Raw genomic sequence first — 16,953 nt, forward strand, 5'->3', positions numbered from 1 at the left:
TTTTTTTGTGCAAACAACTCCAGAGTTGTGAATTAGTTAACCACCAAAATGAGTGGAAAAAGGCCTGCTGCTGGTGGAAAGGGGAATAGGCGTGTTGGGAAGGGGAAAAAAGGTTGTGTCCGTGGGGTAGGTGTTAAAGCAACAGTAACATCTGCAGAAGAAAGACCATCTTCCAGCCAAACTAAAATGTCTACTTCTTTTAGCGGACAATGTGATAAGATCCCTTTCTTACGGCCACGCCAATCGCTACAAATTCCAGATGAGGCACAAAAACAGCAGGTGCTTCAACGGATATCAAGTGCTCCTTTAAGTGGGCTCTCCTTCACATCAACTTCAACATCACAAATACTCCAGTCCTCAAAGGTGTCACCCCAATCGCACTTGCTTCCTCACAGCTCCCAAATCTCCAGCTGCCCGTCTGAGTATGAGGTAGAACAGATGGTTGAGTCTGCAGAGCTGTTTACTCATACTATAGCCTGGGAATCAGAGGTCGACTCCAGCGCTTCTGTGAATCCAGACGAGGAAATGATCTGCACTGATGCCCAGAATCTTTATGAGTCGGATCCAGGACCAGACGCAGAAGGTTCTGACCATAATGTAGACCCTCATTCCCAAACTGTAACTCCTGTTGGTGGAGACAATGAGGAAGACGATGATAAGACTCAAATACCTGATTGGAGCGACAACTTTAATTTTTTGTCAGGGCAGGAACAGGTTGGCTCTGAGGACGACGGGTGTGATAACGCACAGGGTGATGATGATGAGGTTGGAGATCCCACTTACTGTCAACCCACAGTCAGCCAAGAGATGAGGTCAGCAGAGGAGGTGGAGGAAGATGCTAGTGACGACGAGGTCAGGTTGCGCCTTCCTGGACAGAGACGTAGTACTGGAAGCACGTCAACAACTGCATCCTCAAACACAACTCTGCCTCTCACCACAAGTCGTGGTGGCTCTTCAGGTCGCATGGGTGCTAAGCCTTGCATAGCCTGGGCATTTTTTCAGATCGATAAAGATGACCCAACTCGTGTTATCTGTAACATTTGTCAGCAAAAGCTAAGTAGAGGCCAAAAAATACATAGTTTGAGTACTTCATGCATGAACCGGCACATGGACATGAAGCATAAGTTGCAGTGGGAAGCTCAGTGTGCTACAATGCGGCCTAGCCGGCCGGGCCAACCACCGTCTGCCATATCTTGTGCATCCGCGGCCTCTTCATCCTCTGTGACTGGGGGGACAGCAGTCACACCTGTTTTGGGGCGCAGACCTGCCACCTCTTTACCCGCAACAGCCAGCGTGATTGGCAGGTCATCATTTTCTTTGGAGGTGGTAACACCAGCTGGTGTTGAGCGCTGTCCGACATCGATAGCACCACCTTTGGATCAAGGCAACCTAACATGTCCGCCTGCATCTTCCTCACAGACCGGCAGTTTGCCGGGGACACCCTTATCAACCCCGTCTAAGCACAATAGCCAGCCCTCGGTCCCTCAGATGTGGACAAGTAAAAGACCATTTCCTCCTAGCCATGAGAAAGCTAAGAGGTTGAATTTCACCATCTGCAAGCTCTTGGCTACAGAAATGCTGCCTTTCCGCCTGGTGGACACAGAGGATTTTCGAGACCTTATGTCCGTCGCAGTGTCCCAGTACCAGATGCCCAGTCGGCACTACTTCTCAAAGAAAGGTGTGCCTGCGCTCCACCAGCATGTCGCACACAACATCACCGCTTCTTTGAGAAACTCTGTGTGTGACAGGGTGCATTTCACCACAGACACTTGGACGAGTAGGCATGGACAGGGGCGTTACATGTCGCTGACTGGGCACTGGGTAACTATGGTGACAGCAGGACAAGGGGCTGCTGTCCACGTCTTGCTGTCCCCACGAGTTGTGCGTCAATCCTCTTTATGTCAAAGTTCCTCCACTGCTTCTGCCTCCTCAACCTCCTCTCGGTCTTCCACCTGCACCCAAAGCCTGTCTGGTCATGCCACAAGCTTTCTAACTGCGCAGAAGGGATCCTGCACACCTCCTTACTATGCTGGCAGTAGGGCTCAACGTCATCAGGCGGTTTTTACATTGAAATGTCTGGGAAATGTGAGTCACACAGCTGAGGAGTTGTGGTCAGCTCTGGAGAACCAATTTCATGAATGGTTGTCTCCACTGGACCTGAAACCAGGGAAGGCCGTGTGCGACAATGCTGCAAACCTGGGTGCGGCCCTTCGCCGGGGCAATGTCACACACGTGCCTTGTATGGCTCACATGTTGAACCTGGTTGTCCAGCAATTTTTAGCCCACTATCCCAGACTAGATGGCCTTCTGCAGAGGGCACGGTCGCTGTGTGCTCACTTCCGCCGTTCGCATCCCGCAGCTCAGCGACTTACATCTCTACAGAAGTCGTTGGGCCTGCCACTTCACCGGCTAAAATGCGATGTGCCTACCCGGTGGAATTCAACTCTGCACATGTTGCAGCGACTGTGGCAGCACCGACAAGCCCTGGTGCAATACGTTCTGACGTATAGCCTGGGCCAACGAGATTCAGAGGTGGGGCAAATCACGCTGGAGGAGTGGTCTCAGATCAGGGACCTATGCACCCTTCTGCACAGTTTTGAAATGGCGACAAAGATGTTTAGTGCTGACGATGCCATTATCAGCATGACTATTCCGGTGATTTACATGCTGGAGCACATGTTAAACAGAATTCGGAGTCAGGTGGTGGCACAAGAGGAGGTGGAGGAAGTAGATGAGGAGGAGTTGTATGCGGAAGGGCTAACATCTGCAAGGTCCAGACGGTCGGCAGCACCAAGGCGGCAGGCATGTGAGGGTGGGGGAGATGGTTTTACCAGGGCGCATGGTAGCAGCCAAACTAGTGAGGAAGGTGCAGGAGCCCAGGAAGAAGTGGAGGACGAACTGATGGAAGAGTCATCAGATGAGGGAGACCTTGATCACATTTCTGTTGTGCGAGGTTGGGAGGAGAGGACAGAGGAAGGAAGCATGATTGTTACCTCGCCACCAACACAACAGGGACTTGGTGCTCCTGGATGCGCAACACACATGAGTGCCTTTTTGCTGCACTACCTGCAACATGACCCTCGAATTGTGAGAATTAGAAATAATCCTGACTACTGGGTTGCCACACTGTTAGATCCCCGGTACAAAAGTAAATTTGCAGAAATTATTCCTGCCATAGAAAGGGATGCACGCATGCAGGAGTATCAGCAGAGACTGTTGCAGAATCTTACATGTGCTTTTCCACAAAATACCAGTGGTGCACGTAGTGAATCTCACAGTTCCAACTTGCCAACCGTGGGGCCGTCAAGTGTTCAGCACTCAAACCGTAACAGAACCACAGTATCTGCTGGTAACATCAATTTTGCGGAATCATTTCACCACTTTTTTAGCCCATCCTTTGCAAGGCCACAGGAGACAAGAAGTCTGACACATAGTCAACGCCTAGAGACGATGGTACAGGAGTATCTCCAAGTAAACATTGAAGCCACGACTGTGTCACTGGACCCTTGCTCTTTTTGGGCTTCCAATCTGGATAAATGGCCGGAGCTAGCCACTTACGCCTTGGAGATCTTCTCATGCCCCGCAGCCAGCGTTCTGTCTGAACGTGTGTTCAGCGCTGCTGGTGGTGTGCTGACAGATAAGCGCACGCAGCTCTCCACTGATAATGTAGACAGAGTCACGTTCATAAAGATGAACAAATCATGGATCCGAAACGACTTTTCTACCCCTGTGTCATCCTGGGGAGAGTAAAAGCTTGATGATTGGTTAAAATCACCCTACCAACCGTTTTAAGCTTTCAAATTACAAATCATGTTTATCTGTATCTTGGCTGGAAAATAATTTGGGCTTTGTAGCAGTGTGCAGCACTGATTCTATTAGGCCATCTATAATAAGCTCCACCAGATTTAAAATTACTAATCATGTTTATCTGTATCTTGACTGGAAAATAATTTGGGCTTTGTAGCAGTGTGCAGCACTGATCCTATTAGGCCATCTATACTAAAGCTTCACCAGATTTAAAATTAATAATAATTTTTAGCTGCATCTAGCCCGGAAAATAATTTTGGGGCTCCGAGATGCACAAGACACATAAGTGCCTTCTTGCTGCACTACCTGCAGCATGACCCTCATATTGTCAGAATTCGAAGTAATCATGACTACTGGATTGCCACACTCTTAGATCCCCCAAACTTTTCGATCAACCTTTTCATTTTAATAAAGACCAAAAAAATGGTCATTTTTGAAATTATAAGCATTAGCAGGTTGTTAGAAACTGAAATCAAACAGTTTTCAACTCAAAACTTTATTCTAGGTGATGTTACATTTTCACATAGGACCCCTTGTTCGAAAGGAGCTTCTGAACTCTCTCGTCCATTGAATTTGTCAGGTTTTGGATGGTTTCTGCTTCAATTGTTTTGCATGAGGACAGAATACCCTCCCAGAGCTGTTGCTTAGATGTGAACTGCCTCCCGCCATCATAGACACTCCTTTTAATGATGCTCCAAAGGTTCTGAATGGGGTAGAGGTCAGGGGAGCATGGGGGTCACACCATAAGTTTGTCCCCTTTTATGCCCATATCAGCCAGAGATGCAGATGTTTTATGTGCAGCATGAGATGGTGCATTATCATGCAGAAAAATGATCTTGCTGTGAAATACACGGTTCTTCTTCTTGAACCATGGCAGGAAGTGCTGTTTGAGAAAATCCACATACATTATGGAGTTCATCTTTAGCGCCTTCAGGGATCCTAAAGGGGCCGACAATCTCTCTCCCCATGATTCCAGCCCAAAACATTACTCCACCTCCTCCTTGTTGGCGCTGTAGCCGTGTTTGCGTGGGGTGTCCATCAACCAGCCATCCTCCACTCCATCCATCTGGACCATCGAGCGCTGCACGGCACTCATCCGTGAACAAAACAGTTTTGAAATCAGTCTTCATGTAATGTTTGGCCCACTGGAGCCGTTTCTGCTTGTGTGAAGTGGATAGAGGAGGTCGACAGGATGGCATATGCACAGCTGCAAACCTCTGAAGGACCCTGCATCTTGTTGTTCGGGGGACGTTGGAGGCACAAGCAGCTTCAAAAAACTTGTCTGCTGCTATGACAAGGCTTTTTTGCCGCTGCTCTTTCAACCTGACGTAATTGCCTGTAGGAAAGAGTCCTCAATTTGCCCTTATCAGCACGCACACGTGTGTACTGTGAATCAGCTACATACTTCTTGATTGCCAAGACACTTCATCCTGATCATCGCACAATGTTGATTGTAGTCATGCCTTGACCTAAACACTCCACAATTTGTTGCTTCTCAGCAGCCGATACATCCTTTTTCTTTCCCATTTTGGCAGAAAATGTAGGCTGCTTAATAATATGAGACAGCCTTCTTAAGTAGTCTTGCCTTTCATTGGACACACCTGCCAAACTAATTAGCACAGGTGTCTGCAATTGCTTACAGTGATATAAAGAGCCCTGACACACATCACCATCAATGAGTTTAACTGACAAACAAACAAATTCTTCCCTTATCACTCCTAAACACTTTTTGCATAATAATTCGGAACGCAGTGTACATGTGCTTTTCCACAAAACACCAGTGGTTCACGTAGTGAATCTTACAGTTCTAACTTGCCAACCGTGGTCTGTATGGAGTTGTTCAATAAAGGGCCCAAAATTAAGATAACATAGATGGGAGAGGTCTCTATGAATAGGAATTCCTAAGTATTTGATACCCTGTGAGGGCCAGGCAAAGGGAAAGTTGGACTGGATGGAATCCTATATGGATTTGGGGAGGGAGACATCGAGGGCCTCAGACTTCGCTGCATTGATTTTAAAATTTGACCATGTAACAAAGTGATCTATTTCAGCCATAACAGCATGGATGGATATATGTGATTGAGTGATATATACTAGGACATCATCAGCAAATAGAGAGCACTTGCACTCGGTGCCTCCCACCTCAATCCACCTAATATTGGGGTTATGGCGAATTGATGAGAGCAGGTGCTCCATCACTAGGATGTATAAGAGAGGGGACAGAGAACATCCCTGCCTTGTCCCATTGGTGATTGTGAAAGGTGATGAAAATGTTCTGACGCGCCCCCTGGGCCTTGGGACACCCGGAGCCGGACCCTTTTTGGTGGATGCTGGTGGTTGTAGTCTTCGTGGCGGCGACCCGGTTCCGTGGCTCAGGGTGGTCAAACCAGTGGCGGAACTATTTATGTGGTTTTGATGTTTAAATGTCCGACTACGCCACCCGTGGATTGCGGTCAGAGTGAACCGCCGCTGCAGGGTAGACCGCTGAGGCTGGTGTTGTGGGTGCAGCAGAGCGTAGCATAACTCCCCACGGGAGGAGTATAGCCTCAGGGCAGTGTATGCGGAGGATGGGGGTGATGGTGCAGGGCAGCAGCAGTAACGACACGGAGTCAGTGATGCAGTCCAGGGCCTTTACTCACAGTTCTTATTATCCAGACCACGTCTGCAGGTAACGGCTGCCCACGTCGTACTGTGCTCACCAGGTGAGGGGCTCAGACAACTCCCAGATAACTTTGGAGCGCTTCACAGGACCCCCTTTGTGTGTCCTTTGTCTGGCCTTTCTTACCAACCCTTCTGTCCGGCTGCCTCAGGCCTCCTCTTGGTAAACTTGGAGCCAGTTTCCCTGACCCTATGTGGTGCCTTCCTAGCGGGTGTAGCGAGGGGCTGCGCCACATAAAATGTCACAGCCTCCGGTTTCTAGCTGAGGGTCGTTTCCTGCCTCCACTAGTTTCGGGGACCGGTCTACCCCTTTGGCCTGACCCCTCCACGCAGGTGGATTCGGGCGTGCGGTGGCGACTCGCCCGTCCGCACCCCTGGGATCCCTTCATTCCTCGTTCCTGGAGCCTTCTCCGCTCCTCTTCCTTCCTTCTCCCTCTTCCAGGCCTGGGCCTCTGTTACTAGGCCCGCCTCCGGAGCAGAGCTCATGCAGAGCCCCTGCTCCCTGCCACTTCTGCTCAGACTTCTCTGCACTGAACTAAGATGGTGTCCACCTTTTATACTCCCTTCTCAATGCACCCAGGAACTGCTTCCTCCCTGCTCCTGCACTACAGGGTTCCTCTTCCTCAGTGTTCCCTCCCCCCACTCCAGCCAGGGACTGGGACTGTCGTGCCCATCTCAGAGGCATATTGGTCGCCCTGCCCCACGGCAATGTGGTGTAATGCATGCAGGTGTCGGGTCCTGATCCACACTCCATCCTTACCTGAGAGTGAGATATCACACCTCTGGGTGAGGTGCAATACCTCTGTAGCAACCGAGCCCTCAGGGTGCTACAGTTCCATTTATCTTCAGCCTAGGTGACGTATTGTGATACAGGGCCGTGATTTTGGCTATAAAAGGGTCCCCTAGACCCCTACCCCAAGCTTTTTAAGAGAATCATATATGGCGTGCCAGGAGACTCTATGGAATGCTTTCTCAGCATCCAACGAGAGTATCTAATTACAAATTTTTAACTGCATCTAGCCCAGGAAATACTTTGTGCCTAGTAGCAGTGTCTGCTAGTCAGCGGATTATCCCGGCTGTTAAGCAAGCTACACCACCTGTAGTTTAGACACTTAATTTTTTCAAAAGAAATGCTTCGGGACCATGGGATACTCAGTGAAGAGCATCAGGAGGCACCCCAAGGCATAGGGGCTGGGACTGGCAGTAGGATGCCTTGCGGTGGACAGCCGAGCTCGATCCTTATAAAAGCTTTTTAACTGCAGCAGCTTTAGTGGACGCTACTGGAGCTGGAATTACGCGGCTGCTGGCATGAGACTTGCCCTCCAATAGATCCTTGTAAATGGATTTAAAGTGTATTCATTCAAATTAGAGAGACAATTTAAATTAAAAAGCTTAGAGCTGCTTCCACCACAGGGGGGCTCGCTCGACCCACCAGCGGACAGGCACCAGTATTGGGAGAGGGGGGCTGGCCGTCAGGGTTCACCGCGGCTCTGGCACAAACCCGGCGACGCGGAGGTGGCACGGGCAGGAGCGGACTGAACGTGTCAGCTTCTCACTTTTTGGATTTTAGAAGGGCATGACATGCCTATATCTGTGTCTCCCCCTCCTTTTACTCCTCCACCTCTTTTCTTTTCGCATGACTATATGTACTTGTCACTTTTCCATGTGTTAGTTGTGTCTTCTGAGCAGTTTGTCAGCTTTTGGACACCTTTCAAGGTGTTTTCTATGTGTTTCTATGTGTTTTTGTTTGCCTGCCATTGGTTTTAACGGTGTTCGAAGGTGTTCGACGAACAGTTCGACGAACAGTTCGGCGAACACACGGGTGTTCGACGAACCGAACCGAACTCGAACACTACGGGGGTGGCTCAACACTAGTCATTACCCTGGAAAGAATGTTCCTTAACGTTTTTTCCAGGAAAATCCATTTTGGCTTCATTTTTCAATGTTTTGTCGTCAGTCCATAAAAGTGGCATAATACACTGACAACATTGTTCACAGCAGTGACCGGCAGAGATGCTTCCAGCGGTCTTCCTCATGCTGTTCCTATGTCATTTCAGCACTGTTCCCATCGATTTGGCCAATTTTTAGGCCCCTTGCAGACCTCCGAGAGGGGGGAGGGCGTCGGAAAAATGCTTGAGTGTCCCATTGACTTACATTGGGCTAGTTGCTCGGGTTGAGCACCCGAGCATTATGATTTTCTCGACCCGAATCGGGTTAAACTTGAAGTAAAAGACACCATTTTTAGCAATAGTTAACAAATGTTACATTTTGTGCAAATATTTTGCAATAAGTCATAGAGTAATTATTTTTATATGCATACTGGTTTAATTCATTTTCACTTCTCTCTCTTAAAACATTTTTTATGACCTTCTTCCAGAACATGCAAATTGTCATGTATCCTCTAGAAATGGGCAGAGATCCTGGCTTACAGATATGCTGTCATCCTTCTTTAGCATCATTTACATTTTCATTGACAGCAACTAAGTATGACCACATATAAAAATGAAAAACTTAAACTAGAAAGATAGATAGATGATAGGACAAGCCCTTCATAAGTGATTTTATCTTTCCATAAAATATATCAGGTCTGAAGTAATCAGACGACCATACTCTGGATTGCCATTCTATTACACAGTGGGAATATAGGGCAACTATAGTGTTTAAGTACGCTAATTGATACATATTACACATTAGTATAACTTGGAACTTTGAATTCTCTTTCTGTTTATATAGCTTACTATTAATGGGACAACTCCTTTAATGAACTACTGTCTAAGTGCCACAGCTGCCAATCTGTGACAACTCTGGGGGTTGTGACCTGGAGGTTCTCTGCAGAAAGGTGGTCCAGATCCACATACTGGGGTAAAAAAGTAAAAACTATAAACCAGAAATTTCCTCCATGTCCTGGCTCAGTGAACACGAATGAGATTAAATACAGTACATCCACACAGAGGGTAAAGTAGAGGCCTCACCATTCATCTTTAAATTACCATACCAGAGCAAGGATATGACTAAAAACAAGCTACAACCATTTTACACCCTACAGTGTTTCATCTAGGCCTAGAATGGTATTGCAACTACTTACCTATAACATCCCCAAGCCATGGACCCAAAAAGTGCTGTTGCTTCTAATTTTTGGGTCATTGATGACAATAAGCTAGCCAACCAACTGGCCTATTAGGGAACCTTCCAACATGATATACTACAGGCCCTTAAAGGGAATCTGTTTCCTAGATGCACTACAGTCACTTGTATCTGCTATTCATGATTCAGCAAGTTTCAACTGAGGTTTTACCTACACCATGATATGATGAAGATTTTAGACATACCTGGAATTTGGTTAGCAGCTCAGCTTAAAATATTTTTTCATGGGAAATATGAAAGCTTGTTGACATATGGACAAAATATATTAAAAGAGCATGAAAATTATGTCTAAAAAAATATGTACTGTATTTGTATTTTCTGAAAGTTGAGTAAAATAACTTCTACATCCCAGAATACAGATTATTTTTGACTCACCCTCCTTTCAGTCATTATACCATTCTTGTTTGTGTCCTCAAAAATTTTGCTTAAATTCACTAACGGAACTTAAGTAATATCTCAGGAGAACCTGGCTTGGGCATCTTTGGGCCTCTTATCCATCTTCCAAAAAATTTGGAAGAGCCAAGCCAAACTTCTTTTGCCACTGCTTGCTTTTTACATCTGAAGCAAGGAACTTGAAACGTTGGACAATATACCAATATGTCTCAGACTCTGAGCTAGGATGATGCCATGATTCCTTGACAGCAATGTTCTATGAAGGAATGTATGGACACATTAAAGAAGAATAGGAAAAATCTGCCTAAACCTTTAACGGCTTAATCTCCCAAGCTGCTAGAATGGATCTCTGGTTCTGGGAAAGTTTTCAAGATATGCATATTACCTATCAATTACCAATATCCTCTCCTGGCACCATTCTTTAACAACCCACCTTCAGTGGATTCACCTGAACCCATACAATTATGTAGCTTGGCTAAACCTTGGCCTGTGTTTTGAAAAAGAGGATCACTTGGTCTCCAGTAGATCCAAACAAATCCAGAAAATTATCAGGCCTAGGCTATTATTGGGAAATAATCTTAGGCTTATCCCCTAAGATTATTTCTGCTGTCGTTCACATTACAAAACTAGACTGACCAAATTCACTGTATATTTTCTTATATTTCAGAGCAACTGAAAATAATAGCAATTGTAACCTTGCCCAGGAACTTCCTTTTCCTCTGCTACCTCTTTAGAAGTTGCTTTGTCTCATCTCCACCAAGTAATCTTGTAATCTTGGCTTTTATTAGGTCTTATTTCTTTCTAGCTTGAGTCATCTTCACAATCTTCAGTTGAGATCTATATGCATCTATGCAAAAACTCCAATTCCTTTCCAGGAATTGTTGGATATATTGATGAATGCTCTGTTCATCTAGATATAAGCCTAAATGGAAGGGTACACTCTGTCTGAAACCGAGGTGGGGTCAGCCTAAAATAAGTTGAATCTTGACAGAGACTCTTTGTGGAAACCTTTTTTGTAACAGGAAGATAGCCTGTGTAGATTATCAAGATCAAGTTAAAGTACCCATTTACTCTCAAAAATGGTTTGATTCCTCATCAGACTGGATCTGCATGGAGCCTACAACCTATTTCTTGCAAATATCTTACCATGCTCTTCTTCTCCAGCGTCTTTGAAAACTATAAAAATGAGAGCTTTCCGGATGATCTCTATAAATACATTTTAGTTTTTCTTTATGATATTTCCATCTACTCCAAAGATCTGACGACAAATCACCTTTATGCAGGGGCGGACACAGACTGTAGTGGGCCCCTGTGCAAGAAATTTTGGGGGGCCCCCCCTGCCCTTCATAAGGCAACAAAGTTATGTAAACATAACCCCCCATGTGCATCTCTCACCCCCCCATGTGCAGCTCTCATCCCACCCATGTGCAGCTCTCACCCCCCGTGCATCTCTCATCCCCCCCATGTGCATCTCTCATCCCCCCCATGTGCATCTCTCATCCCCCTCCGTGCATCTCTCATCCCCCCCATGTGCATCTCTCATCCCCCCCCATGTGCATCTCTCATCCCCCCCCATGTGCATCTCTCATCCCCCCCCATGTGCATCTCTCATCCCCCCCATGTGCATCTCTCACCCCCCCCCCATGTGCATCTCTCATCCCCCCCATGTGCATCTCTGATTCCCCCCACTCCTAGTTAATTAATTGTATTTAAAAAAAATAAAACTTGTTATACTTACCCCCATGCAATCCCTGCAGAATCCTGGCGCTCGTCCACGTCGCTGCCACCAGGTTCTCCTGACGTTCGGCCATGTGACGGCGCCACATACATAGCCATCAGCTTTTGTTTTGGCCAAAAGATTTTTAAAGCCGCCACCACGATAAGGTAGACTCTTCTGGGCGGGCCCTACTCTAACCTATTAAAATTTTCTTAAAATATCCAATACTCTTTTTAGATATATTTTTATTTAGTTTTCTTTAAGGGAATGTGTCATATACATTTTTTTTTTAAATGACCAATAATACCACATACAGGGAATACCGCCACACCATGACCAGACCACATATTACCACAACATAGTGACCGAATAATACCACACAGAAGGGAGAAAAACTGCCACACCATGACCAGACCACATATTACCACTACATTACTAATATTACCACCACATTACTAATATTACCATAAGTGTCATTATACACGGGAGCTCTATACATGGTATGTATAACGTAAGTGTCCAGGTAATCTAGTGATCACCAGTGAAATTATACACAGGAGCTCTGTATATAGTGTCAGTGTACAGGTAATACAGTGACATTATACACAGGAGCTCTGTATATAGTGTACAGGTAATACAGTGATCATCAGTGACATTATACACAGGAGCTCTGTATATAGTGTCAGTGTAGAGGTAATACAGGGATCACCAGTGACATTATACACAGGAGCTCTGTATATAGTGTCAGTGTACAGGTAATACAGTGATCACCAGTGAAATTATACACAGGAGCTCTGTATATAGTGTCAGTGTACAGGTAATACAGTGATCACCAGTGACATTATACACAGGAGCTCTGTATATAGTGTCAGTGTACAGGTAATACAGTGATCACCAGTGAAATTATACACAGGAGCTCTGTATATAGTGTCAGTGTACAGGTAATACAGTGATCACCAGTGACATTATACACAGGAGCTCTGTATATAGTGTCAGTGTACAGGTAATACAGTGATCACCAGTGACATTATACACAGTGTACATGTAATAGACTGACTCACCGGTGACGTCTCTAGGTGAAGTCCTTCATCTTCGCTTTTCTCCTTCATCCAGCACAGACCGCCATCACTCGTCTCTGCATAAAATAACACAGTTATCTAGAGCACATTCCCCAACTTCTACATTACGCAGCTGAATACAGACGTGCATCCACCATCAATATATGGTTAGTTATTAGGCAACCTACCATTCCAAATATAAATTGTAATCCACCACTGTGCCCCCATTAACTGTAAATAGGCACTTAATATATAATTTAATTAGAACCTCTACTCTTTCCGCCAATTTGTTACCAGTCACACTCCTGCATCCGCAACGCCCCCTACTCTATACTTCCTGCTCCCCGCATTCAATATTTACATGCACCCCCTGCCCCAATTCATTATATCATGTCCGTGCTCTCCCCACCCCATCATCATTTATCATTTACTCTCCCCCACCCCACATTCGTTATGTGCAGCTCATTATCCCCCTACTCCCAATTCCCCCATGTGCAGCTCTCATCCCCCTCCATGTGCCCCTCTCTCATCCCCCTCCCCCCTCCATGTGCCCCTCTCTCATCCCCCTCCCCCCCACATGTGCCCCTCTCTCATCCCCCTCCCCCCCACATGTGCCCCTCTCTCATCCCCCTCCCCCCCACATGTGCCCCTCTCTCATCCCCCTCCCCCCCACATGTGCCCCTCTCTCATCCCCCTCCCCCCCACATGTGCCCCTCTCTCATCCCCCTCCCCCCCACATGTGCCCCTCTCTCATCCCCCTCCCCCACATGTGCCCCTCTCTCATCCCCCTCCCCCACATGTGCCCCTCTCTCATCCCCCTCCACCACATGTGCATCTCCCATCTCCCCCCACACATGTGCATCTCCCATCTCCCCCCACACATGTGCATCTCCCATCTCCCCCCCACACATGTGCATCTCCCATCTCCCCCCCCACACACATGTGCATCTCCCATCTCCCCCCCCCACACACATGTGCATCTCCCATCTCCCCCCCCCACACACATGTGCATCTCCCATCACCCCCCCCCACACACATGTGCATCTCCCATCTCCCCCCCCCACACACATGTGCATCTCCCATCTCCCCCCCCCACACACATGTGCATCTCCCATCTCCCCCCCCCACACACATGTGCATCTCCCATCTCCCCCCCCCACACACATGTGCATCTCCCATCTCCCCCCCCCACACACGTGCATCTCCCATCTCCCCCCCCCACACACGTGTGCATCTCCCATCTCCCCCCCCACCACACACATGTGCATCTCCCATCTCCCCCCCCACCACACACATGTGCATCTCCCATCTCCCCCCCCACCACACACATGTGCATCTCCCATCTCCCCCCCACACACATGTGCATCTCCCATCTCCCCCCCCACACACATGTGCATCTCCCATCTCCCCCCCCACACACATGTGCATCTCCCATCTCCCCCCCCCACACACACACGTGCATCTCCCATCTCCCCCCCCCACACACATGTGCATCTCCCATCTCCCCCCCACACACACACATGTGCATCTCCCATCTCCCCCCCCACACACACACACACATGTGCATCTCCCATCTCCCCCCCCCACACACACACACATGTGCATCTCCCATCTCCCCCCCCCACACACACACACACATGTGCATCTCCCATCTCCCCCCCCACACACACATACACACACACACACACACATGTGCTTCTCCCATCTCTCCACTCCTAGTTAATTGTATTTTAAAAAAAAATAAAACTTGTTATACTTACCCCCATGCGATCCCTGCAGAATCCTGGCGCTCGTCCAAATCGCTGACAGCAGGTTCTCCTGACTTCCGGCCATGTGACGGCACCGTCACATGACCGGAAGTCAGGGGAATCATCAAGGCGCTGCTGCAACAGCGCAGCTCAGCGCTGAAATGTCCCGGACCCGGCGCATAGCATGGGGCCCCGGAGAGAGACGCACAAGAGGGGGGCCCCCGAGGGGGCCCCTACCGGCCGGGCCCCATACTGGAGTCAGGGCAGTCATGCCCTGATGGCGGCCCTGCTGGAGGCTGGAGGGGCCCCCTCTCCCTCGGGGCCCCCGTTCAATGAACCGGCTGCACGGGCGGTAGTTCCGCCCCTGCCTTTATGTCCAGCTGGTCGTCTTGCAGCAATGCACTAGGAAGAAAAGTTGATGTCAATGGAAGCTGAAACTGGAGATGCAGTTCAAGGCCCTAATTATGATAAGTGGAACAACATATTTCCAGAGCAGTCTGATCTCTTGATCATATCCACCTTGTAGGACCTGAGCAAGAGATCAGCTTATCTCAAAAGGAATTGTCAGACTCATCATAATAAAGATTTGAAGTCCAACTCCAGTCTCGTCTGCACTACTGTACTTTTGACAGCATTTCTCCCTTGTGTATTGCTATTTTTCTACCCCAAATCTTCGGAGCCCTAAAGAGGGAGCTGCAGCCATAACAATTATATTTCATCAGCTTTCACTAGTGTTTTGTCTAATTGCAGAACTTCAGTAGGTGAGTGCACACTGTATACTTTTAAATATGCAACTATCCTGTTGAATTTCACCTTATGATGTGCTCAGTGGAACCTTTTATATTTTAATAAGTTTTGTGGCAGCTATGGGGAAACTCTTTATAAGTCAAGTTTGAGAAGTGCATGTTGAGTTTCAAGAATTATCCTTCATAGAATATAAAATTTCTTCTGGGGATATCTGCATAGACTTAGAAAAGATGCAAACTTGGAGGGAAAGTGGATATAAATCCACGCTGCCAAAGGTCCAATATACGATGATGAGACACCAAAATTGTTTGGATGTGATTTTTATTTGTCAACTCATTTTGAGGTATTCATACCTCGTCATCAGGACAAACCACAATGATCTCTCATCGTATATTGGACCTCTGGCAGAGTGCATTTATATCCACTTTCACTCCAAGTTTGCATCTTATCATTTATGGTGGATCTGCAGCAGCTTATTCCAATAAGCTAACACATCCTAATTTTACAACTTCCCTTTTAAACTGGATAAGACCTTATTTAACTCATTGTTATTCCAACTTTTACTTTATTAGACCTAAATAAGGTATCCACTGTGGTGCAATGGCTACAGCTTGTGGTTTCCAAGACCCTTCAAAGATTCTTGGATTTGCCAATTACCACCAATTGATCCAAAACTCATCACAGCTTTTCTCTTCCCTGCCAGCACTAACCAGGAAAGATGCCAATGCCATGACCTTACCGATCCAAACACCATTCAGAGAGCAATTCTTTATAGATGCTTCTAACATTAAAGTTTTTTATGGTTTTCTTTCAACAATTAGGGTACTGGAACACTGGGCTTTGAAAGCTCGCTTCCTGATAATCATGCAGTCTAAACAGTGTGTGAATCACACAATAATTGGACAAAATGTTCATTTGTTGGGTAAAATGATTTTTAAACTTGCTTAAAAATCATTGTTCTTTGCTGGCCATTATCCTGTATAAACTGGACATGCGTTGTCAAGAGCAATGACAGTCTATGTTCACAGAGCGATCGTTTTAATGATCATTCATCAGAGAATTATGGTTGGAAATATCCATGGACTTCATTTGCATCCTGATGTCTGGTTGGTAGTGAATAACGTTTTCAAGATGATTCATTTCATCCTAGTGCCTTGTCTCTGCTTTTACTTCTCAATTGGCTCAAGTCTTTCTTAAGGCTTGATTTGAAACAAGACTTGAACTATAACATTATTATGCCTAATAATGTACTTACTGATATCAAAGCATCTTTACCAGGTTATTTTTTGGTAGCACAAAATACATTACTGGAACGATTAATACTTTGTTGTGACTTTATTCCAGTTGGTTTGTGCCAAATTTTGTGAATTTTATTCTCACATAATGAATTCTAATAACAGAGTATATTGAATGAATGTTACTGGAGTGATGGGCAAGAACTGCCAACTGTTGGCATAAGGTTAAATATTAATAAGTAACATTGGTTTTGCAGAATAAATATGTTATGTCTGCGATAATAGGCTGATAGATTTGAAGTTATGAAATCATTAATGATTGACACATGTATTGCACATTATATTAACAAGTTAATTGCAATGTTGAATTAGTGTTCAGAAGCTCAACAGGAACTTTCAGCAACCTTCCAATGGTGGCCAGTCCATCATGTGCAAAACCAAAGTAT

Source organism: Phyllobates terribilis, unplaced genomic scaffold (assembly GCF_046119375.1).
Source record: "Phyllobates terribilis strain yellow unplaced genomic scaffold, ASM4611937v1 Scaffold_9__5_contigs__length_417890890, whole genome shotgun sequence".
NCBI classification, from domain to species: domain Eukaryota; kingdom Metazoa; phylum Chordata; class Amphibia; order Anura; family Dendrobatidae; genus Phyllobates; species Phyllobates terribilis.